The following is a 25,333-nucleotide window of genomic DNA, read 5'->3' as shown; positions in this document are numbered from 1 at the left end:
TCTCTCTCTTGGAGTACTGCAATACGCTCTATGTGGGGCTACCTTTGAAGGTGACCCAGAAACTACAACTAATCCAGAAAGCGGCAGCTGGACTGGTGACTGGGAGCCGCCGCCGAGACCATATAACACCGGTCTTGAAAGACCTATGCTGGCTCCCAGTACATTTCCGAGCACAATTCAAAGTGTTGGTGCTGACCTTTAAAGCCCTAAATGGCCTCGGTCCAGTATACCTGAAGGAGCGTCTCCACCTCCATCATTCTGCCCGGACACTGAAGTCCAGCGCCGAGGGCCTTCTGGTGGTTCCCTTGCTATGAGAAGCCAAGTTACAGGGAACCAGGAATAGGGCCTTCTCGGTAGTGGCACCCGCCCTGTGGAACGCCCTCCCATCAGATGTCAAAGAGAAAAACAACTACCAGACTTTTAGAAGACATCTGAGGGCAGCCCTGTTTAGGGAAACTTTTAATGTTTAATAGGTTCTTGTATTTTAGTGTTCTGTTGGAAGCCGCCCAGAGTGGCTGGGGAAACCAGATGGGCCAGATGGGCAGCGTATAAATAATAAATTACCATTATTATTATTATTATTATTATTATTATTATTATTATTATTATTATTATTATTATTATCATTGCCTCTTTTCCTTTGCCATCTTGCCAAAGGTTGCAGGCAGCTTTACCTGCAGCAATTGCATGTTGATTGCTCTCTTAAAAGACAAAGTCCAGCAACTGGAGGAACGTGTAGCTACGCTCCAAAGAATTAGAGAGCTGGAGCTCTTCTTGGAAGCAACAGAGCACACCGTCTCCACCAAGGAGGAGACAGGGGACTCCCCTGAGAAGGAGTCTAGTTCACCAACACAGGAGCCAGATATATGGAGAAACGTGACTCAAAGAAGTAGGAGGCCCAGGGTTCACTCTGATTGCTTAGAAATACACAATCGCTTTGAGGTCCTCTCCCCTAGCATGGAAGACGAAGAGCAGACTCCATTTGAGGATCTCTCCCTCATTACAGTCGATCAGGTATATGAAGACGAGCAGCAAAGTCAGTCCTCAGGGAATGTGCAGGCGACCTTGGAACGGACAGCTCACGGAAGAACCCCGACCAAACCCAAGAGGAGGCGTGTAGTGGTGATAGGGGATTCCCTACTGAGGGGAACAGAAGCAGTGATCTGTGGGCCTGACAAGATGTCTCGGGAAGTGTGCTGTCTCCCCGGGGCTAAGATCCAAGATGTAACTGAACGACTGCAAGGAATCATAAAACCCACTGACAAATACCCCTTCCTCTTGGTTCATGTGGGAACCAATGACACTGCAAGCAATAGCCTCCAGAAGATCAAAAGAGACTACGAGGCTCTCGGCAGGAAATTGAAGCAACTAAATGCACAAATTGTTATCTCATCTGTCCTCCCAGTTGAACGACGTGGCCCAGGGAGAGAGGGGAAAATAGTGGAAGTGAACAGCTGGCTTCGCAAATGGTGTAAACAGGAACGGTTTGGATTCTTAGATCACGGACTGCAGTTTCTTGAAGATGGACTTCTGGCAAGTGATGGGCTGCACCTCACAACGGTTGGGAGAAATGTTTTTGCCAAAAATCTCAGAAACCTCATCAGGAGGGCTTTAAACTGACTAATGTGGGGGAGGGAGACAGTGCTCCTGAAGGTAGGAGCCTATCAATTAATGAAGATGATCATCCAAATGTCATAGACCAAATGGAGAAAACAGCACACGGACCTAGTGGTGGGAGGAAAAAATCCTTAAATAAGAGACACGGGGGAATGATTAATGGACTTCAATGTCTGTACACTAATGCGCAAAGCATGGGAAATAAACAAGATGAGCTTGAGCTCTTGGTACAGCAAACTAAATATGACATAATAGGCATCACTGAAACCTGGTGGGATAAGTCCCACGATTGGAATGTAATAATGGGGGGATACAATCTATTTCAGAGAAACAGACCAGACAAGAAAGGAGGAGGAGTGGCGTTATATGTCAGGGATGTGTATACCTGTGAAGAGATCCAAGATTTAGATCCTCAAAGCCAAAGTGAGAGCATTTGGGTCAAAATTAAGAGAGAGAAGAATAACAGAGACCTCATTGTGGGAGTTTACTATAGATCCCCAAGCCAAACGGAGGACATAGATGATGCCTTCCTGGAACAGATGGCCAAGCATGCAAAAGGAAGGGAGATAGTAGTAATGGGGGACTTCAATTACCCGGATATTTGTTGGACGTCAAACTCAGCCAAGAGCATAAGGTCAAACAGATTCCTCACTGGCCTTGCAGACAACTTCATTGTCCAGAAAGTGGGAGAAGCAACAAGAGGAACAGCCATTTTAGATCTGGTCCTAACCAATGTTGATGACCTGGTTAGTGGGGTAGAAGTGGAAGGATCATTAGGCGCGAGTGATCATGCTCTTCTGAAGTTTACCATACAGCGGAAAGGAGCAGCCAAGCATACTAGGACTCAATTTCTTGACTTTAAGAAAGCCGACTTCATAAAACTTAGGGAAGTGCTGGGTGAGATCCCATGGACAACAATACTAAAAGGAAAGGGAGTTCATGATGGCTGGGAGTTTGTTAAGAGGGAGATACTAAAAGCACAACGTCAGGCAATACCAATGAGACGGAAACATGGAAGGTGCCTAAAGAAGCCAAGGGGGCTATCTAAAGAACTTTTAACTGAATTAAGATTAAAAAAGGATGTGTACAAAAAATGGAAAAGGGGGGAAACCACCAAAGAGGAATTCAAACAAATAGCCAGCACATGTAGACACAAAGTCAGAAAAGCTAAAGCACAGAATGAACTCAGGCTTGCTAGAGAGGTTAAAAGCAACAAAAAAGGCTTTTATGGGTATGTTCGTAGCAAAAGGAAGAACAAAGAAACTGTGGGGTCACTCAGAGGAGAAGATGGTGAAATGCAAATAGGGGACACAGAAAGGGCTGAACTACTCAATGCCTTCTTTGCCTCAGTCTTCTCCGATAAAGAAAACAATGCCCGACCTGAAGAATTTGGAGCAAATGATTCAGCAAAGGAAACACAGCCCAGAATAACTAAGGAGATAGTACAAGAATATTTGGCTAGTTTAGATGTATTCAAGTCTCCAGGGCCAGATGAACTGCATCCAAGAGTATTAAAAGAACTGGCAGATGTGATCTCAGAACCACTGGCAGTCATCTTTGAGAATTCCTGGAGAACAGGCGAAGTCCCAGCAGACTGGAGGAGGGCAAATGTTGTCCCTATTTTCAAAAAGGGGAAAAGAGAGGACCCAAATAATTACCGCCCAGTCAGTCTGACATCAATAGCAGGGAAGATTCTGGAGCAGATCATTAAGCAAACAGTCTGTGAGCACCTAGAAAGGAATGCTGTGATCACCAATAGTCAGCATGGATTTCTGAAAAATAAGTCATGTCAGACTAACCTGATCTCGTTTTTTGACAGAATTACAAGCCTGGTAGATGAAGGGAACGCAGTGGATGTAGCCTACCTTGATTTCAGCAAGGCATTTGACAAGGTGCCCCATGATATTCTTGTAAAGAAGCTGGTAAAATGCGGTCTTGACTATGCTACCACTCAGTGGATTTGTAACTGGCTGACTGACCGAACCCAAAGGGTGCTCATCAATGGTTCCTCTTCATCCTGGAGAAGAGTGACTAGTGGGGTGCCACAGGGTTCTGTCTTGGGCCCGGTCTTATTCAACATCTTTATCAACGACTTGGATGATGGACTCAAGGGCATCCTGATCAAATTTGCAGATGACACCAAACTGGGAGGGGTGGCTAACACCCCAGAGGACAGGATCACACTTCAAAACGACCTTGACAGATTAGAGAACTGGGCAAAAATAAACAAGATGAATTTTAACAGGGAGAAATGTAAAGTATTGCACTTGGGCAAAAAAAATGAGAGGCACAAATACAAGATGGGTGACACCTGGCTTGAGAGCAGTACATGTGAAAAGGATCTAGGAGTCTTGGTTGACCACAAACTTGACATGAGCCAACAGTGTGACGCGGCAGCTAAAAAAGCCAATGCAATTCTGGGCTGCATCAATAGGAGTATAGCATCTAGATCAAGGGACGTAATAGTGCCACTGTATTCTGCTCTGGTCAGACCACACCTGGAGTACTGTGTCCAGTTCTGGGCACCACAATTCAAGAAGGACACTGACAAACTGGAACGTGTCCAGAGGAGGGCAACCAAAATGGTCAAAGGCCTGGAAACGATGCCTTATGAGGAACGGCTAAGGGAGTTGGGCATGTTTAGCCTGGAGAAGAGGAGGTTAAGGGGTGATATGATAGCCATGTTCAAATATATAAAAGGATGTCACATAGAGGAGGGAGAAAGGTTGTTTTCTGCTGTTCCGGAGAAGCGGACACGGAGCAATGGATCCAAACTACAAGAAAGAAGATTCCACCTAAACATTCGGAAGAACTTCCTGACAGTAAGAGCTGTTCGACAGTGGAATTTGCTGCCAAGGAGTGTGGTGGAGTCTCCTACTTTGGAGGTCTTTAAGCAGAGGCTTGACAACCATATGTCAGGAGTGCTCTGATGGTGTTTCCTGCTTGGCAGGGGGTTGGACTCGATGGCCCTTGTGGTCTCTTCCAACTCTATGATTCTATGATTCTATGATTCCTTCCACAACAGTTTCAAGGCTAGTTTATTTTTTTTTTTTTTATAATAATTTTTATTACATTTTTTACAGAAATAACAAAGAGATCAAAAAGTAAGAAGAAAAAAAAAGACCAGAAAAAAAGGAAAAAGAAAAACACGACCATTTCGATAACTCATTTCAAATTTCCATTGGACTTCCCCCATCCCTCGCAGAATGCATTTCTTAACAATAAATTTATCAGCAAATTATATCCTTATTTCGTATGTTTCTTTCTATTTTCAATTACAGTTTAAATTTAAATCTCTTGATCAATATATACTCTGAGCAATATACCATAATATCGTTTTTACCCATTTAAACCTTGATTCTTTCATAAATCTTGTCAAATTTCATAAATAATTAAGTTTTGTTACTGGGGCTAGATTCCCAATCACACGACATCTTATGTTTCATATAACTTATAATACTTTTGCAAATAGTCTTTAAATTTTTTCCAGTCCTCCTCCATTACTTCTTCTCCCAAGTCTCGAATCCTTGCAGTCATCTCGGCTAATTCCATGTAGTTCATCAGTTGCGTGTGCCAGTCCTCCAGTGTGGGCAAATCTTGGGTCTTCCAATGCTTAGCGATAAGAATTCTTGCTGCTGTTGTAGCATACATAAAAAAAGTTCTATCCTTTTTAGACACCTTCTGGCCGACAATGCCCAGAAGGAAGGCCTCTGGTTTCTTGGGAAAAGTGTACTTAAACACCTTTTTTAACTCATTATAGATCATTTCCCAGAAGGCCTTCAGTCTTGGGCAGGTCCACCAGAGGTGAAAGAATGTTCCCTCAGCTTCCTTGCATTTCCAACATTTGTTATCGGACAAATGGTAAATCTTAGCTAGCTTAACCGGGGTCATGTACCACCTGTATACCATTTTCATAATGTTTTCTTTCAAAGCATTACATGCAGTAAACTTCATACCGGTGGTCCATAACCTTTCCCAGTCATCAGACATAATATTATAACCAATGTCCTGAGCCCATTTTATCATTGCTGATTTAACTGTCTCATCTTGAGTGTTCCATTTAAGCAGCAAGTTATACATTCTCGATAATAACTTGGTCTTTGGTTCAAGCAACTCTGTCTCAAGTTTCGATTTTTCCACCTGGAAACCTGTTTTTTTGTCTAGCTTAAAAACCTCATTAATTTGGGCATAATGCAGCCAATTTTGCACCTTATCCTTTAGTTTTTCAAAGCTCTGCAATCTCCAGTTACCTTCAATATTTTCTATTATTTCCCAATATTTCGGCCAATAAGCCTCCATATTGGTTGTTTTCCGAGCTTTGGCCTCTATTGGTGAGATCCACCTCGGAGTTTTGCTTTCCAATAAGTCTTTGTATTTTTTCCAGACCATATATATTGCTTTTCTGACAATATGGTTTTTAAACATTCCATATGATTTACCCTTGTCATACCACAAGTACGCATGCCAACCTAACGAATTGTTGAAGCCTTCCAGATCTAGGACATCAGTGTTTTCTAATAGAATCCAATCTTTCATCCAGCAGAAGGCTGCCGCTTCATAGTATAGCCTTAGGTCCGGCAGGGCAAACCCCCCTCTCTCTTTTGCGTCAGTTAATATCTTAAACTTTATTCGGGGCTTTTTGCCCTGCCAGACAAACCTAGAAATGTCCTTCTGCCACTTTCCAAAGCATTCCACTCTGTCCACAATCTGCAAGGCTTGAAACAAAAACAACATCTTTGGCAAAACGTTCATCTTTATAGCTGCAATTCGGCCTAACAAGGATAATTTCAGTCTTGACCAAATTTCTAAATCTTTTTTAACTTCTAACCAACATTTCTCATAATTATCTTTAAATAGATTCAAATTCTTGGAAGACAGATTGACCCCCAGGTATTTCACTTTCTTAACAATATTTAGTTCTGTCTCTTTCTGAAACCCTTCTGTTTCCATGGCCGTCAAGTTTTTCCCTAAGACTTTAGTTTTTTGCTTGTTCAACTTAAAACCCGCCACCCGACCAAATTTCTGGATCAGTTCTAAAACTCTTTTTGTACTGGGTTCTGGCTCCTGTAGTGTTAAAACCAGGTCATCTGCAAATGCTTTCAGTTTATATTGTTTCGCTCCGACCCGTATTCCTTGTACCTGCCGATCCTCCCTTATCATGTTCAGCAAAACCTCCAGGACTGAAATAAACAATAAGGGGGATAGGGGGCACCCCTGTCGTGTTCCTTTTTCAATATGAAGTTCTTCTGTCACCACATTGTTCACTATCAACTTAGCTTTTTGTTCTGAATAGATTGCTTCTATTCCATTCTCAAACCCCCTTCCCACTCCCATCCCTTCCAAATTTTTCTTCATAAATTTCCAGGAAATGTTATCAAAGGCCTTCTCCGCATCAATAAAGATCAATACTGCTTTGGTGTTAATATTTGTTTGTAAAAGTTCCAAGATATCAATAATGTTCCTGGTATTGTCAAACAAATGTCTGCCTGGGAGAAAGCCGGCCTGGTCTTTATGGATTATCTCATTTAATACTTTTTTAAATCTGTTGGCCAGAATATCCGCAAATATTTTATAATCCACATTTAGGAGTGAGATAGGACGGTAGTTCTTAAGTTGAGTCTTTTCAGTTTCCACTTTAGGTATCAATGTGATGAATGCTTCTTTCCACGTATCTGGTGCCTTCCCTCCCCCCATAATCTGGTTACAAACCTCCTCTAGTGGTTGTATCAAATAGTCTTTTAACGTCCTATAATACTTGGAGGTAAGTCCATCAGGTCCTGGAGATTTGCCCAGCTGCATATTCTGAATGGCATCCTCGATTTCCTGTTGTGTTATTTTACAATTCAAGGTTGATCTCTTCTCTTGAGATATTTCTGGAAGACCATTTTCTTTCAAAAATTGTTCTATCTCGGTTACATCCTCGGGTCCTTGTGTATACAGCTTTTTAAAGTATTTCTGGAAACACTTTCTAATTTCTCCCGGTTTCTGAATGTTCTTTCCTTCAACTTCTAGATTGGTAACGTAGTTTAATTTTTGTCTCTTTTTCAACTGCCAAGCTAGCAGTTTCCCACATTTATTCGCCGATTCAAATGATCTTTGTTTCATTTGTTTAATTCTCCATTCCACTTCTTGGTTAATCAGTTGCGCATATTGTGACTGGTGGAATTTAATTTCTCTTAAGGTCTCTTTGGATTTTGGGTTTAATCTTAATTTTTTCTCGCCGTCTCTTATCTTCTCCAATATCTTGTCCTTTTTACCATTCCAGAGTTTTTTCTTAATCGTATTCTGTTGTATCAGAAACCCTCTCATAACAGCTTTGCTCGCGTCCCAGATTGTTCTTTTTTCCACCGAGGTGTTCAAGTTGATTTCAAAATAGTCCTTTAAAGCTTTTTGGGCCTTCTTTACAATCTCTTGATCTCTTAGCAGGTTGTCATTCATTTTCCATCTGAAGGAGTCGGCAGTAGCAAATCTCATTTCCATTTTCAGAGCGTTATGGTCGGAGCAAGTCTTTGGGCAGATTTCTATTTTTGTGGTCTTAGGTGCCAGCCCTCTAGTTGTCCAAATTTGGTCGATCCTTGTCCATGACAGGTGGGCCTCAGAAAAGAAAGTTCCTTCTTTACCTAGGGGGTTTCTCGTCCTCCATGAGTCAATTAAATCCATATTGTCAGTTAGTTCAAAGAAAGTTTTTGGTAGTCTTCCATCTTTAGTCAAATTCTGGTTCTGTGACTTATCCATAAAAGTAGAGACAACCCCATTCATGTCTCCCATCATAATGATGTTAGAATAGTCCAGATAGTCCAATAATGTCTCATGCAGCTTCTTATAAAATTCTGATTTCCCCTCGTTTGGTGCATAAATTCCTAATATCAAAATTTTCTCTCCTTGGGTCGAAATCTCAATAGCCAGGATTCTTCCTTGTTCATCTTTAAACAAAAGTTTCGGTGAAAGAGTCTCTTTGGCGTAAATCACCACGCCTCTCTTCTTGACTCTGTCTGATGAGATGAATTCTTGGCCTAATCTTTTATTTGTTAACACCTTCCTGTGTACCCTTGTCACATGGGTTTCTTGCAAACAAATTATATCCAAATTCTCTTTCTTTAGGATATGGAAGATCCGTTTGCGTTTTTCTGGGGAATTCGCGCCATTAATGTTCCAACTATACAGCTGCAGAGACATCTTGTATCAATCTGTTGTTACTCTTGTGGGGTGTCCTCTTTTTTGTCCGAGTCCGAAGGTGGTAACTCTTTCCCTGACTCTGGTGGTGGCCAAATGGCTGCTCCTTTCTGTAGGTCTTCTCCGTGATCGTGTAGGAACTTCTGGCAATCCTCTTTCGTTTTGATTTTTATCTTCTTTCCTTTGTATTTAAATGAGACGCCTTGTGGGAACTCCCACCTGTATGGTATTCCGTTACCTCTCAAAAGTCCGGTTAGGTCAGTGTAGTTGGCTCTTAGATCCAGTAATTGTTTAGGGATATCTTTGTAAATTTGTGCTCTTCTATCCTGGATCACAAGTGCTTTATTGAAGTGTAAATCAAGTAGCTTGTCTCTCTCCTGTTTAGACCTTAAAATAATCAAACAGTCTCTAGGCCTGTCCTTCCCAACGACTCTTCCCAATCTAAATGCAGTCGTTATTTTGAAATCTGTGTCTTGGTTTATACCCCAGAATTTGGAAAATTCTGCCGTTAAAAAGCCGGTCAAATCCTCTTTCTCAATCTCTGGGATAGAGCGTAATCTCAGGTTATTTTCCCTGTTTCGCAGTTCCACCAAAGACAGGTAGGCCTGCTGGTCTGTAATATGTTTGTGAAGCGGTCTTACCTCTCCTTTCAGTTCCTCCACTCCTTTGGCTGCAGCCTCTGCTTTTCCAATCGCAGCCTCCGCCAATTTTCGATTTTCAGATGTTGCGTCGTTTAAGTTTCCAATATCTTGTGAATGCTTGGCCACCTGTTCCGAAAGTTTGGTAATTGAAGATGTGGCTAAGTCAATTTTTGCAGTTTGATCATCCACTTTTTTGTTCAAAATTGCGAATTGTTGTAACATTTCCTCTAAAAGAGTGTTAGATCCTCCAGATGCCATATCCTCACCTATTGGTTGTTCAGCTTCTTCAGCTGGTGTTGTTGGCGAGGGTACAGTCTGTAAAACAGCAGGGACTGAAGATCTACGTCCCTGAGAAAACAGGGTTGTTTGTGTCAGTTTGCCTTTCCCTGCCTTCGACGCAGCTCTTGTTTTTACCCTGTCGCTCATTCCACACCTGTCTTTGGATTCAAGGTCAGACTGTCAAAAGTTTCATGAGAAAGGCAGGCGCAAGCGTAAACAATCTAACCACAGAAAGACAAAGCAAAGTTGGTTCTCAGGAAATTGTAAGTCCCAAGTTCCACTAGAGGGAGTAATGTTGCAATTCAGGGAAGAAGAAACAAAATTTCAGACGCCATTAAAGTTCCTTAAGTTAAGTAAATTAACGATGATCCTTGGAAAAGACCTTTTCCCTCTAGCAGAGCTCTCACAGTATTGCCATAAGTTTCTTAAAAGGTGCAAAGTACAGTTGTTTAATTGTATCCAACAGTAATGCCTCTAAGTGTCCATTTCAAATTTATAAGTGTATCCGCAAAGTAGCCTTTTGTCCCACTGCAAGTCCGAGACTGGGGGTTTTAAAGTCTTTAGAATTTAGAAAAGTCCAGCAGAGGAGAAAGTCCCCAAATAAGGTACAGAAAATAGCAAGGAAATAAAAGTAACTTGCCTGCTTCAGTTTCCGACTTTTCCGAACGTATGATGTCTCACTTTAAAATCTCTCCGCACTGCTTCCAGCTTGTCAAATCTTTGCTTTTGATCACTAGCATCCTCGGGAGACGGACTTCCTTTTTCTCGCCTCCCGCTTTCAGCCAAATTCATAAATTTGTAATCCAATTTTGAGTAAATCTTACTCACGAGTAGTTGGTTTGTAATCCAATGTAAAAGGAAGAAAGGTCGGCGCTCATCCGCAACAGCCGCGCGGCTTCACTCCCGCAGAAAGAGCGATGAATCCACAGCACCGCTTCCCCTCCGCGCTTCCGGAGCCCCTTACGGGGTCCCTTCTTCGTTTTGGGGGTCGCTCTAGGTGCCCGCCGGATCCCACGGCCACGAGCTCACTCTGCTCGTGGTTTTTCTTAGTGGGTCGTCGCTTTGAGTTTCAAGGCTAGTTTAGTGCCTTTTAGCAATGTCATTATGCTCAGTCTATAGCCTTCAACCTCCTCTTAAAACCCGGGAGCAACCTATCGCCCAAGCTTAACATGGGACACGCTTCTAATTTTGCAGCATTATATGCCAGTCAGGATGAGTGAGCTCGCATCTGCCTCAGCATCATATGGGCTGTGTTTGCGGGTTTCTGATGACAGTTGCAGTCCAAAATGTCTGAAGGGCACCAGGTTGGGGAAGGTTGGTTAAGAATCATGAGAGCCTTTCAAGCTGTGTCCTCCGTGGCGTTGGCTGACCTAAATTGTCTCTGGATCAGGAAGGCCACATTCACACCATATATTTAAAGCACTGTGATACCACTTTGAACTGCCATGGCTTCCACCTGAAGAATCCAGCGAGTTGTAGCTTGTTAAGGGTGCAGAAACGAATTTAGGAGACTCCCCCCCCCCCATTTCAGCCCTCCAGAGCTACAATTCCCAGAGTTCCTTGAGAAGAGTTATTGATTGTCAAACCACTCCGGGAATTTTAGCTGAGCACAAGTGGTGTTGTGAAAATGAGCCAGTGGCAATGCCTCAGTCTGTTTGCTGAAACTCTGTGCATTGCAGAGAAGATGGAACATTTTCCTCTTCTCTTCAAAATGCAAACAAGATTTGTTTCTCTCCCTCATCCCCCTCTACTTTCCTTCTTTCTCAAGATAGACAAACATAAATACAGCCAGCACAAAGTTACCTGGCAGCAATTTTTCTGTGCCTTATATTCTAAATATCTACTTGCGCATGACATTTACTGAGGAAAAACATTTGCAAATTACCTGTTTGATTAACACCCCCGTCTTCTACAGTTTCGAAAGGGTAAGGTAATTGAATGCTGAGTTGAGTTTAAAAACATGAACTTTTATGTGAGCGGCAGTCCCAGACTGCAAATTGCCCTTCCTTTCCTGTTTTGAGTGCCCCATATGTCAGGGTGCTGAATGTATTTGCACTTTGCAGCAGGATCACTCCGCCTTTAGATGGATTGATACGAATGGGGTCTTGGTTGCCACTGCTGGAGCACAGCAGTGAGTAGAATCATGAGAACTGAAATGCTGAAACAGAATCCTAATATTTGTAATGCAAAGCAGGACATGCCACAAGGCCTGGCCAGAACTTCCATCTAAACCCTGCATGCGTTCCAGAAGATAGACAATATCCGATGTAGCACCAAGTTAAACTCATTTGGCAGTATACTTCTTCTGCTGGCAAAATGCTTTGCACCAGTGGAACGTTGATGCGCAAGAAAATGCATAAGCAGGTTGCTGGTGACATTTTTTTGTGCACAGCAGATTTTGCAGCCTGATGTGCATTGAGTTTCTGTTAGTGCAGCTGGTGCGTTGGATTCCTCCGTTGTGCAACATTAAAACTCACCCATCCACTAGTGTAAGAGCCCTTGCACTAGCAAACAGAGGGTGCTGGGTATACAGCCCTCTGTTCAGAATCCACTTTAGTACAACAGGGCTTCTATGGCAGACATTATTATTGGTAAGGTAAAGGTAAAAGGACCCCTGACCATTAGGTCCAGTTGCGGACGACTCTGGGGTTGCGGTGCTCATGTCACTTTATTAGCCAGGGGAGCCGGTGTACAGCTTCTGGGTCATGTGGCCAGCATGACTAAGCTGCTTCTGGTGAACCAGAGCAGCGCACGGAAACACTGTTTACCTTCCCACCGGAGTGGTACCTACTTGCACTTTGATGTGCTTTCAAACTGCTAGGTTAGCAGGAGCAGGGACCAAGGAACGGGAGCTCACCCTGTGGCGGGGATTCAAACTGCCGACCTTCTGATCGGCAAGCCCAATTTTCTATCCCGTCTTTCCTTCCCAAGGAGCCCAGGACAGCAAACAACCTAGTATTTATATTAACAACATTTGACTCTTCTGCCCTGACTTTGGGATTATGTGTTTGCTACCAAGCCACAGTTGCCTGCCTGACTGGGTAGAGTTTGTTCCCCGTTCTTCCCTTTAGATTTGGTGCCTCCTGTCGTCTCCTCAGAGGCAGGATGGCTGTGAGGTCCAGAACTTGCAGGTGGTGTTGCCTTTTCTGCTTGGGAGGACTTGGGAGGGGGGCTGTTGCACTGAGCTGGGGGTCTGGCCTGAAGCTTTTGCTCCTTCTCTAGGGGGCGTCTGCTTCTCCAGCGATGCCTCAGGTTGCTCCGACCACAACTTGTAGTCAGGGTTGCTGAGGAAACGCTTGGTGAAGCCACAGTTGAGACAACGCACAATGGTCCACTGCTGATTACGGCGCTTTCTCTTGCTCAAAGTGGAGCTGATTTCAGGGACGAGAGGGGAGAAGCAAGATTTGCAGATGGATCCTGTCTTAACGCGAGCCTCCGGCTGATGCTGTTTCTGTGTGTGGCAATAAAAGCGAGCCAGTTCCGGGTTCTCTGGGTTCTGCTGAAGGATGCAATGCGCTGCCTGGTAGAGGAAACTGAGCCTCTGAAATGCTTCTTTGTCCTTTCTCATGGCTGACCTAGTATTTAGTTATTGACATGTAAACAAGTAGTAGTAGTAATAATAATAATAATAATACTAGTAAATGTTGTAAGATGTATTCACTGCTATCCACTATCAGGTCTCAAGGCAAGTTTGCAACAAATAGAAAATGCAGCTTTTAAACAGATAAGGAATGCTGCATTTTTAAAACATCCAAAGCCATGCAAAGTGGAACGGTATAATATAGTAGCAATACAAATAGTAAAAACAGTGAAAAATGAAAAATAAAATGAAACATATTTAAAACATTTAAAGCACATAAGAACATCTAAAAACATTTACAGATTTGCATGCCAGTACTAATACTTTGACTTGGGCCTGGGAGCTGACAGTCAGCATGCTTTCAGGACTGGTGGATATGGTCCCATCAGATTGCTCCACTCACCAGTCTACTTTCTGTATTTTGCAGCAGTTGCAACTAACAGACTGTCTTCAAGGCTAGCCCTGAGTAGAGTGCACTGCAATAGTCCAGGGAGCAGGTTGCCTGTGGATGGGCAACTGATGCCAGGCCTTTCCCTTGGGATTGCAGTCTAGGGTTGCCATACACCTGGGATTTCCTGGACATATCTGGAATACTGCAGACAGCAGCAGTGTCCGGGTGAAAATTGGTAAAAAAAAGTCCGGGAAAATCTGGATGTATCGCAGCCCATGTTGGCAGTGTTGTTTTCACTGATTTTCCATAAAAATAGGTCAAAAATGGCGATTTTGCCAAAAGAGCTCAACAACTTTGGCCAAAAAGTTCGGTGAACAGATTTTCACTGTTTGAAATATGGCAGTCCTAGCAGTGACAGATTGGAACCTAGGAGTTCTTTGGCAGAGGAAGGTTTCCCTCAGGGTAGGATGTCTGAAAATGCTTACAATTAAAAAAATATATATTTAAAAATGGAGGACAGGATGATATGCAAGAGGGCCTTAAAAACATGGTTACAAGTAAAGGATGAAAAAGAGAAGACACATTTAATATCAAAAAGAAAGTTTTAAGAGGTAAGGAAATTGTGCATTATTTACGCCAGGTCTGTCAACAATTTAGCTGTGATGAGTGAGAGTATCTATCAAGGTGATCAGGTTGGGAATGGTTAAAAGAAGAAGAAGGGCGATTTCATTCTTCCTTTCTGGCAGTTGGTATTCCAGAAATGACTAACATCAAGCCAGATTTATGTCCACAGTATGGGTAACAGTAATCTTAAATATTAGAATAAACTTTTCTAGTTGGAATTGCAGGTAGGGCCCAAATATCAAAAAGAGAGCATGCAGATCTTCTTTACTCAGTTTTCAGAGTAAGATTGGATTAAAATGTCAGAGGCATTTTAGGTGTAATGGATGTCTGTTCAGACTAGAAGATGTTTGGAGTTAACTTCAGGTTCTCTATGGAGAGCCATAGAGCATGTCGCTGCAAATGATTAATGTGGCCCATGTCTTAATATTCACTTCTAGATCCAGTTGCCACACTCTCTTTGGATTAATACATTTCCCACATGTCCCAGCAGAACCCTAGTTTCACCTCAGGATAAGTTAGCCTTTTTGAACCTGTTGCACTCTAGGTGTTTTGAACTGCAACCCTCATGAGGCCCAGAAAGCACAGCCTGATGGGAATTGTAGTTCAAAACTCTATCCAGCAGCAGCAGCAGCAGCAGCAGCGATCCTTAGAACAAGCTTGGGTGAAAGAGACGAGTGAAGGAAGACCCAGAAACAAGACATTTTTGAAGAAATGTTCAGAAAGAGGGGATAAGAACATACAAAGAGCCTACATGATCAGACTAATTGCTCATGTAGTTCACCATCCTCTTCTCACAGTAGCCAGCCAGATGCCTTAACAGGAAGGCCACAAGTAGGAAGACCTAAGCCATCCATCTTGGTAGCCATCAGTGTCCCGAATCTTTCAACAGTGCCATCCTTGTGACTGTTGCTACCAAACTGTATCCTTTTTAGTTTAGACAAAAGGCGACCAAGAGGTGGCATGATAGAGGTGTGTAAAATTAGGCATGGTTTGGGGGGGGGAGTTGGTAGGGAGAAGTTTTTCTCTGATAACACTAGAATTTGGGGGCATCCAGTGAAGCTGAATGTTGGAAGAACATCTTCAAATATCTCAAAGGCTGTCACATGGAAGATGGAGCAAGCTGGTTTTCTCCTGTTCTGGAGGGTAGGACTCGAACCAATGGCTTCAAATTACAAGGAAGGAGATTCCAACTAAACATCAGAAAGAACTTTTTGACAGTAAGGTCTGTTTGACAGTGGAATGGTTTCCCTTGGGAGATTGTGGACTCTCCTTCCTTGGAGGCTTTTAAGCAGAGGTTGGATGGCCATCTGCCATGGATGCTTTAGTTGAGATTCCTGCATTGCAGGTAGTTGGGCTAGATGACCCTCAGGGTCCCTTCCAACTCTTCAATTTTATGATTCAGGGCAGGCAAAAGAAAGTACTACTTCATACAGCCCATGGTGGAATTCATTCCCACAAGAGGCAAGGATGGGCACCAACCTGCATGGTTTAGGTCCCTCTTGTGGGCTTCTGGCTGCCCCCTGTGAGACAGAGGATGGTGTACTACATCGGCAATTAGCCTGATCATGCATGTTCGTCCGTATGTTGGTATCCTCTCTTCTTGAGCATTTCTTCAAAAAGGGTTCATTTCTGGATCTTCCTCCACTCACACCTCTCTTCTAAGGCTCTCTGCTGCTGCTGATGATGATGATGATAATGATGTGAGTGTAGTGTGGGGAGTATGACTCACACAAAGTGTGTTCATACATACATTCAAGATGCATGGATGCATCCACATCTCAAAGGTGGAAGGGGCTGGCCCCTGCAGGGTGCGTTTCAAAAACAGTGAAATGCGAGTTGTAAATGAAGGCATTTTTGAATTCATCCTGTAAATGGATTGAGCAAAACCCACATTTTCTCTAAGACTGCTTATAAGTATGGAACTTTTTTTCTCAACTGCACTGAGCTTCTTTAAAACCTCCATTTTGCAGATTTAATTTGGTTCTGCATCAGCTGTGCAACGCTGGAAAGGAGTAAATTAGAAGTCCCTTATGAACTGTAGGATGCAATTTTTAAAATAGATTTATGAACTACAGGATGGGCATGTTTTGGGGGGTTTTTTATTCCCCCCCCATAAACAATGCCATTATATCTGCTATTATTCTTGTTTACTTGACTTACAGGCTGCTGGCAATAGCGCAGGAATAGATTTAGAGAATTTATACATTATATGCATCATGAGAAGGCAACACGGGAGCAGCTGCAAGATTGATTTGGGTAAGAGCTAGCATTGATCATATTGTCTTCCTGCCTCCCCAAAAGCAGGGGGGGTAGAATAATTTGGTAGTTCGCAGTTTCTCTGAGTACCAGCTGCATCCCTTATGTTGATGGGGGGGGGGAGAGAGAGAGGCATGAATGAGCCACCCCCCCCCCACCTTAAGTGAATGTATTTGGTCCAATAATGGACTATTTACCCACCTACCCCTGGCAATACACACACAGCTCCCTTCAGACATGCAAGGACAAAAGTGTGTAGAGATCTAGGAACATTTCTGCACTAGCAATTTTCCTGCTCAAACTGGCTCCACCCCTTCCACTCACAGACATCATACGTTTAGCACAGAAGTCTGCAAGGCGCTTCTAAGCCTGTTTGATTGAATGTGATGTACCAAAGACTCCTGAGTAAGCTTAGCAGTAATGAGCAAAGACGATAGGTCCTCATATGGCTAAAGGGTAGGAATAAACGGACAGTTCTTGTAATGGAGGCAAGTAAGAAGAGAGGTCCACTAAGGATCTGCTTTGAGGATGTGTGATTTTTAACTTGCTTATACAGTGGTACCTCGGGTTACATACGCTTCAGGTTACATATGCTTCAGGTTACAGACGCTTCAGGTTACAGACTCCGCTAACCCAGAAATAGTGCTTCAGGTTAAGAACTTTGCATCAGGATGAGAACAGAAATCGTTCTCCGGCAGCGTGGCGGCAGTGGGAGGTCCCATTAGCTAAAGTGGTGCTTCAGGTTAAGAACAGTTTCAGGTTAAGTACGGACCTCCGGAACGAATTAAGTACTTAACCTGAGGTACCAGTATAAATGAGTTGGAGTTAGGAGTGAACAGTAAGGTGACCAAATTCGCTGATGATACCAAATTGTCCAGGATGGTTAAAACAGACAGACAGACAGACGGATTGCAAGGCACTCCAACAAGGATCTCTCAAAAAATGGGAGAACGAGCATTAAAACTGCAAATGTGGCAGGCATAAAATGATGCCCACTGGGGCAAAAGATCCCAGCTTCATGTATACACTTAAAGGGTTTTAATTGGTTCTGCCTGAGCAGGAACGAGATGTTGAGGTTATGGTGGATAGCTCGATGAAAAGGTTAGTCCAGTGTGCAAGAGCTTTTTCTCCTCACGTGCTTTGGTTGAATGCTTAGAAAAGGCTTGCTTTTATGAGTGCATGTTCCAGGATGAAATAGCTTTGCTGGCATAATTAAAGTAATCTTCGGGAGCAACCCAAACCCAAGATCCACCAGGATGAGTAGAATTTGGAACAGGCTTACCCCCAGCTGAGCTGGCTGAGTCTGGGTTCACACAGGGCTGTGTTGAGTGAAGTCCCTCAGTCTGCCTCAGCCAGAGATAAGCTGGCATAAGTTCTCCATCCCAGCTCAGCATGTGCTCAGCTGAAGTTGACTGACCAAAGGCTGGGGTAAGTTCTGAAAAAAGGGGTGTTCTGTGGGAGTGGTGAGCATGTGGGAGGGATAGAGCAAGGGGAGACTTACTCCCATTTAGCTTGGTCATGTGACCTAGCAACCCAGCAGATGTTACACTGGCAAAAAGTGTGGTGTCAGTCAAACTCTGCTTTCAAGGCTTGTTTTCCTACTGGCAGGCTCAAACGAGCTCAGCTGGCAGCAGCTCCTGAAGGTAGTAGGGGTAAGTTACCCCAGCACAATTTACCCCAGTACAATTTATACTGGCTTCCAATATCTTGGATTGCTCTGCCTGTCCATCAGTCATAGGAGTTCTAGCTCAAGTTGCTTTGCTCATGGGTAAAAACTATTCAGGGGGAAGGCATCTTCTAAAACGGTGCTTCCCCCTTGCCGTTTCCCCAAGCACTTATGTTAAAAACAATAACTTCAAAATCTGTTGGCTGTTTAATCCTGGGCACCTTCTTCAACCATCAAAATGACATTTTAATCTATTAATCTAATTTCTCAGCTCGAATGTATCAGAACAAGTTGCCTTTGCTGAATCAAGGAAGGCTCTTCATCTGTGTTTGGGAGGAAGACAACAGACCGCCTGCATTTTTAGAAATCATCCCCAGATGCCACCCTTCCAATTTATCTCTATTACAGTTCAGGAAGAACTGCCATATCATTTTTACTTTTGATTTGGTCTGTTACAAGGGAGACAAATTGCCCACAAATAGCATGATATTGCTGCATCCCTGGCTTATACACTCCTTAGTGATTTCCATGGGAAATCTACAATGCGTTTATTATTTTGACACAAGTCAGATACGCTGATAGCTTTAACAATTGCAAACTGAGTCAAATGATGGTACCCTACTGTGTTTTTCCAAAACATAGAAGTTGTGCAGAGAAGTGGACAAGAGGATGGGCAAAACAGGCTGTATGGTTGGGAATGTTCTCAACTGGTGATCTCTCCTGTCTTTCTAATATGGGATGCCTCAAAGGATTTTATAATTGGAACCAGGAGTGTGGTTCCCTGCTATGCATTTGTATGGCGTAATTTGGAACACATCGGTATCTCTCTGTTTGCCTAAGGATACTGGCAGTCTACTCACTAAGCAAAGTATTGTATGGAGCAAGGTTGTGTTTATGGTTTAATTCCTCTAGAGCTTCCCAGTGAGATATGTCTACTCAGCTTGCTCCCTTGTGGGATGACTCCAACTACCCTCAGTCGGAGAATCTTCCCCAGCATGATTTCTGCATGCATTATGGATGTCTGCACCTGGAGAACATTGACTTACATGAGCTTGGAGTGTGCATAAGGTATGAAGGTTAGGGTCAAGGGCTGCTTTGAGAACAAACCTATCACAAGTGCCGAACCTGTTCTGGATTGGCGCTCACTGCTTTTTGTCTGGACAAAGAGATTTCCCAAAGGAAATCCATGTTTGGGGCAACTGATCCTTCCTGTTTTCCATAGAAGCTGGCTGTGCAGAGTGTTGTTGGGCAAACTCTTGAGCTGATTGTGATACTATCTCCCTCTCCAAGGGCAGGGTTTCAAGTTAACAACTGCTGAAATATGGCAGTAAAAATTTGGCCAGTTCAATATGCTAAGTGCCAAAAGACTTTTAAAAATAAATAAATAAATAAATAAATAAATAAATAAGAAACCCTTCACTGATTTGAAGCCAGGTTCATGTGTCAGAAGAGGAGCAAAAGGCAAGGGGAAGCATTGATTGTCATACAGCGGGGGGGGGGGGATCTACGTTTTCTCCTGGATGTAGGGGTGTTGGTACGGATCCAAAGACCTCTCTGCTAAAATTAGGAAAGGGAAGGGGACTCTGGTCAGAGTTAGCTCAGCAGTTCTATCAGCCCAGATGTGATAGAAGCTTATAAAACTACACATGCCACAGAGAAAGTGGGTGGAAAACCCTTTCTGCCTCTTTCATAACACTAGAACACATGGACATGCAATGAAGCTTGAATGTTGGAAGATTCAGGGCAGAAAGAAGAAAGATTTCTTCATGCAGCACATACAGGAGACAACGAGGGCCACCAACCTAGATTGATTGATTGATTGATTGATTGATTGGGTGGCTTTAAAAGAGGATTAGTCAGATTCATCAAAGACAAGGCTACCAGTGGCTACTAGCAGTGGTGGCTATGCTCTGCAACCATGGCTGGAGGCAGCAATTCTTCTGGATACCAGTTGCTGGAAACTACAGGAGGGGGGAGAGCTAGTCATAACCAGAATAGACCCGCTGAAATTAATGGACATGCCTAATTCAGGTCCGTTAATGTCAACGGTTTTATCCTGAGTAGAACTTAGGTACAGCCCTGTGTACTTTGCCCTTCGCAGCAGTGCTAATGTTTGTTGAATCCAACGGTAACTTTTTGGCTACTCTACCCAACATCTCGTCTTTCAACAGAATTAAAGTTATCCTCGTTGCATTTTTTATTTCTGTTCCGTGGGTGGGGGAAAAAAATGCAATAAAGAAATCCTGACTTCTCTTAGCATAAAAATGCATTTGATTCTTGGCAAAGCCCATTGTATCCAGAAAACCTCTCATCCATTGTTCATTTAAACAGTGTCATTTCTTTGCTCCTGTTAACCTTTTTTCTTTTAATACTTCCACTTTAATACTTATGGTTTATCACCAATATCCATTTGTTACTGCTCCACTTCCAGACAAGAATAGAAAACATCAGTAAGTGATGATTCTTCCTGCAGACTTGGGATCATTTCAAGCATCTATTAATAAACTGTTGTAGTGGCTGGGGTGCGGGGGGGTGGAGGGGGGAAGATATCTTTGTGACTAATGCAGTACCTCCTTAGGAACATGGCTTAATTTCCGGCAATGATGGAACACCAACACAAAGCAGGAGACTGTTTATTTGGGATATCATGGCAAAGCTTTAGAATTGTAGGGTCCTTGTTCTCCTTTGAAGATTAAAGGAAGGGTCAGTGCATGCTTCCTAATTTGCTGGTGATGATTAACTTTTGAAATGGGCTAACCTTTGAGCAGTGAAAGAAATTTTCATTTGTTGCAATTGTTATATACTGTGCTTTCTTTTTATTGGGGTCTCTTGGGAAGGGAAAGGAGCTGCTGGCGCAGCCTAGATGAATTGGAATTAGGAATGGGGGAGAAACTAGATTCAGTCTACTTTTAAAAGGAAAACCTACCTAATGCATACTTTCCAAAGCAATATGCGTAGCTAAACACAGCTATCTTTCAAAATTCACAATGCAGTTCTCCAGTATAAAAGGGCATCTGCTGGGGCAAAGTGTGCTTAAAAATGCATATACTGGTGAAAATTACAAAATTGCATTATACTAGGGGAAATTGCTTTGCAAAAATGTGTGTATTAGGAATCATTTCTACTAAGATGCTGCTGAAATTTCATAGGGACTTTTTTTTATTAAAAAATAAAATCAGAAATGTGGAGAAATAATAATAATAATATAATAATAATAATTTATTATTTATACCCCGACCATCTGGCTTGGTTTCCCCAGCCACTCTGGGCGGCTTCCAACAAAATATTAAAATACAATAACCTATTAAACATTAAAAGTTTCCCTAAACAGGGCTGACTTCAGATGTCTTCTAAAAGTCTGGTAGTTGTTTTTCTCTTTGACATCTGGTGGGAGGGTGTTCCACAGGGCGGGAGCTACTACCGAGAAGGCCCTCTGCCTGGTATAAATAAATTTACCATTGGGAAACTGAGAGAAACTGACAGATTTGCCTATGCCTAACTGAAAAAGATTCGCAGAATGATGGTCTCATTTGGGAAGACAATCAATGCACACAGATTTCTTGGCCCGCTGTGCCATTTGTCTGTATTACCTGCAGCATGGCTGAGCATAGGTGCTCTCTCTGGAATTTCCCAATCCTCACTGTGTAATTCTGATGGTGCTGGTTGATTTCACACCAATGCGTATCTTAACTGTTGCTGTTTAGTGGTCTAATTCAATTTAGATATACCACTCATCGCTGCTGCTTCACAGTCTCCCACCCAGACAGCTAATCAGGCCAGAACCGCTAAGGTGAGGCAGTAGGAACTGTCGTATCCTGTGAGGCAATGCCTCAGCTGGCTAGAATATCAGACACCCACCTGTGCTATGCCTGAACAGAGTGATGGGGGATCCAATATATCCCTTGTGTTTTCCTTCATCCATTGGCATCTACCAGGTGGTTGCATGAGCTCCCACTGGATCAGCAATTCATTAAAATCTGCCCATAACCCTTCCACAGATCTTGAGGTTTTCCCCACTCTGTCTTTATGCCCTTCTGAGAGTTTCTTTACTACTTCCTTTAGAAGGCAAAAATTAGGATGTGGTGAGTGTGTGTTAGATTATCTTACGCTGAAAGCCTAATTTGTCCCTGGGGGCATCTTTGCAGTCATTAGCCCAGAACTCCTGGGAGTTTGTGTCACCTCTGCTCTCCCACCTCCACCTCTTCACATGGAGGCAAGACTGATTAGCTGTGAAGCAATCTCTGACACTTAAGTGCCTATGCAGCTTATCTTTAAAATTCTCCAGTGACTGGGGCTCTCCTTGCAGCAATTAATGAGCACCTTTAGGGGAACCCCTGACCTATGGCTCTGCTTTAGGGGTTCACGCCCTCCCCTTGGGGATATCAGGATGCAGAGATACTAGAGAAGGGATTGGGAAACTCCATAATGCTTGGATTGCTTTTCTGGCTTGAAAGAACACAGTGTTGTCCACATGGGGTTCCTGAGTGGTAGGGAGACCTTTTATTTAATTGGTTGTGTGTTGCAATGATTGCATTGTTTCCTGTTGGTCTACAACAGGCTTCCTCAAACTGGGCCCTCCAGATGTTTTTGACCTACAACTCCCATGATCCCTGGCTAGCAGGACCAGTGGTCAGGGATGATGGGAATTGTAGTCTCAAAACATCTGGAGGGCTGAGGTTGAGGAAGCCTGGTCTACAATGTTGGTTGGCCTTTTTGGGGAAGGAAAGGATACTAGGAAGGGGCCTGAACTGTTGTGGGAGGATTCCAGGTATAATTGGTAGCAAGGAAGAATGGGCAAAGTAGTTTGGGAGCAGGAAGCATTCAGTCCTCTATGACTTCTCCATCTTCTTGCTTCAACCAAGGGGGGTGCATAGGTATGCTCATCCCCATCCACACTGTGTGGGACCCAGGATGTAATGGCTGGGCAGGCAGCCCTCGCCAGCCCAGCTACAGCCTCTGACTACTGGGGAAGGATGTGTGTGGAAGTCCAGGAGTGCTGTGGCTTCCTCTTCTAAGCTGCCTTAAAGTAAAGGTAAAGGGACCCCTGACCGTTAGGTCCAGTTGCAGACGACTCTGGGGTTGCAGTGCTCATCTTGCTTTATTGGCGTACAGCTTCCGGGTCATGTGGCCAGCATGACTAAGCCGCTTCTGGCGAACCAGAGCAGTGCACAGAAATGTCGCAAGAGTAGGGCAAGAGTAGGGACCGAGCAATGGGAACTCACCCTGTGGCTGGGATTCGAACCGCCAACCTTCTGATCGGCAAGCCCTAGGCTCTGTGGTTAAATGCTTCCTCGTTATTCTTCCCTTTGCCCTGACGGCCCTTATGCAGGCATGCAGCAGAAGGCTGTGGGAGTCAGTAAGAGTTTAGTCTCACCCGTTGCCTCCCAGCATGAAAACTAAGGTTGGCTGCCATTATGTGGCCACTGAACTGAAACCCATTTTCGGGAAAGGATGTGGCCAGAGGGGGAATTTCCTTTGCCATTGGCTCCCTGGTTGTTTATTTTCACACACAAAAAGGCATGGCTGCTCTCTCCAAGTCATTAGCTCTTGTCCTCCAGCCTGCATTCAGGCTCGGGTTGTCTGACCTTGGTGTACCTGGATGGAAAAAAAATCTGAAACAACATTGAAATCCACTTTAGGCGACAGACTATATTTATTTATTTATTTATTCATAACAAATATTTTCATAACACCCCCTCTCATGAAACATCAGGGTGGTGTATAGCAACATATAAATAAACATTTAAAAGCAGTACAGAACAATCATGAAATTACTGGTTACTCAAGAAAAAAATGTAAACAACTGCAAAGGCCTGTTGGCATAAAAATAAGTTTTCAAAAGATGCCTTAAAGCCAAAAGCAAGGATGCCTGTCGAATCGCTGCTGGAAAAGTGTTCCACAGCATGACAAAGGCAATACTAAAATTTATTTTTATTTTTTTTTTAAATAATATTTATTGAGTTTCCAAAAATTTAAACACTACAAACAAAGAAGCAAAAAGAAAAAACAAATGAAAAACAACACAATACAATACAAAAACACTAACACATAAGACAAACAAAACAAAACAAAACAAAACAAAAACCATTCAAAACACATTAAACAATTTCAATGTCATATCTTTCGTTCGCTTATTTCCACGACTTCCTCACACCCTTTTTGTATTCCACATCAATTAATTATTTCAGCAATTCCTTTCCATTTTCCTCTGTTTTCTATCCTATAATTATCTTAACACATTCTAACCTTATTTTATTCCCTTTAATGCTCTATTGATCTATTTATACTTAATTCCTTATAACATTTCTGCTAAAGCCATATAACTTCATTCCAACTTTGTTCTAACATTCATTAATTTTGCAATATTTCTATAAATAGTCTTTAAACTTCCAGTCTTCTTCCACCAGCTCTTCTCCCTGGTCTCGGATTCTGCCGATTCTCTCAGCCAGCAAAAAGCAGACGATTTACAACAAAATTTAGGGGTCTGGCAGGGCAAGTCCACCTCCTTCTTTAGCATCCGTCAATATCTTAAATTTTACTCGAGGCTTTCTGCCCTGCCAAACAAATCTAGAGACGTCTCTCTGTCACCTCCTGAAACAATCCCTCCCATCCAAAGCTTGCAATGTTTGAAACAAAAGCAGCATCCCCGACATCACAGCAACCCTCATCTCCACCACAGCAGCTCGGCCCAACAATAACGACTTCCAATTTAACCCTATCTCCAAATCCCCCTTCTCTTCAAACCAATGTCCTTCACAGTTGCCCTTGAATAAGTTCACATTTCTGGCGGTCATACTAACCCCCAAATACCTCTCTTTCTCAACCAATGTTAGTCCTATCTCCTCCTGAAACTCTATCAAGCTTTCCTTTTCCTCAGGTAGGGCTCTGATCCTCAATTTCATCTGTTTCTCTTTAAGTTCAGTCATAACAAGTGTCAGCTTATATTCATCAAGTTGTCCTTGTATGGATGGGACTCTCTCTCTCTCTCTCCAGTAAAATTACTTCAGCAGCAAGGGTTTTCTCCTTAACTTCATCCGCAGTTTGCCATATCAGAGTAAATTCCTGTATCACTTTCTGGGTTGTTTCTGTATTGGTATTCACCTTTT

The 25,333-nt window shown here is 43.0% G+C and overlaps 1 protein-coding gene and 1 pseudogene across 8 annotated transcripts in view; one reads left to right on the top strand and one right to left on the bottom strand.

Moving 5' to 3' along the window:
- MEGF11 (multiple EGF like domains 11) overlaps nucleotides 1–25,333 on the top strand; it is a 361,126-nt gene that overhangs the window by 143,651 nt on the left and 192,142 nt on the right. The gene's annotated exons all lie outside the window — the stretch shown is intronic.
- LOC309518497 (ribonuclease P protein subunit p21 pseudogene) lies at nucleotides 12,679–13,279 on the bottom strand (annotated as a pseudogene). The gene has a single exon. The product of its transcript is annotated as a ribonuclease P protein subunit p21 pseudogene (transcript).

This window comes from Podarcis vaucheri (genome assembly GCF_965113315.1).
Source record: "Podarcis vaucheri genome assembly, chromosome: 14".
Lineage (NCBI taxonomy): Eukaryota > Metazoa > Chordata > Lepidosauria > Squamata > Lacertidae > Podarcis > Podarcis vaucheri.
The sequence above is the reverse complement of the archived record's forward strand: the minus strand, read 5'-3'. Positions and strand labels throughout refer to the sequence as shown.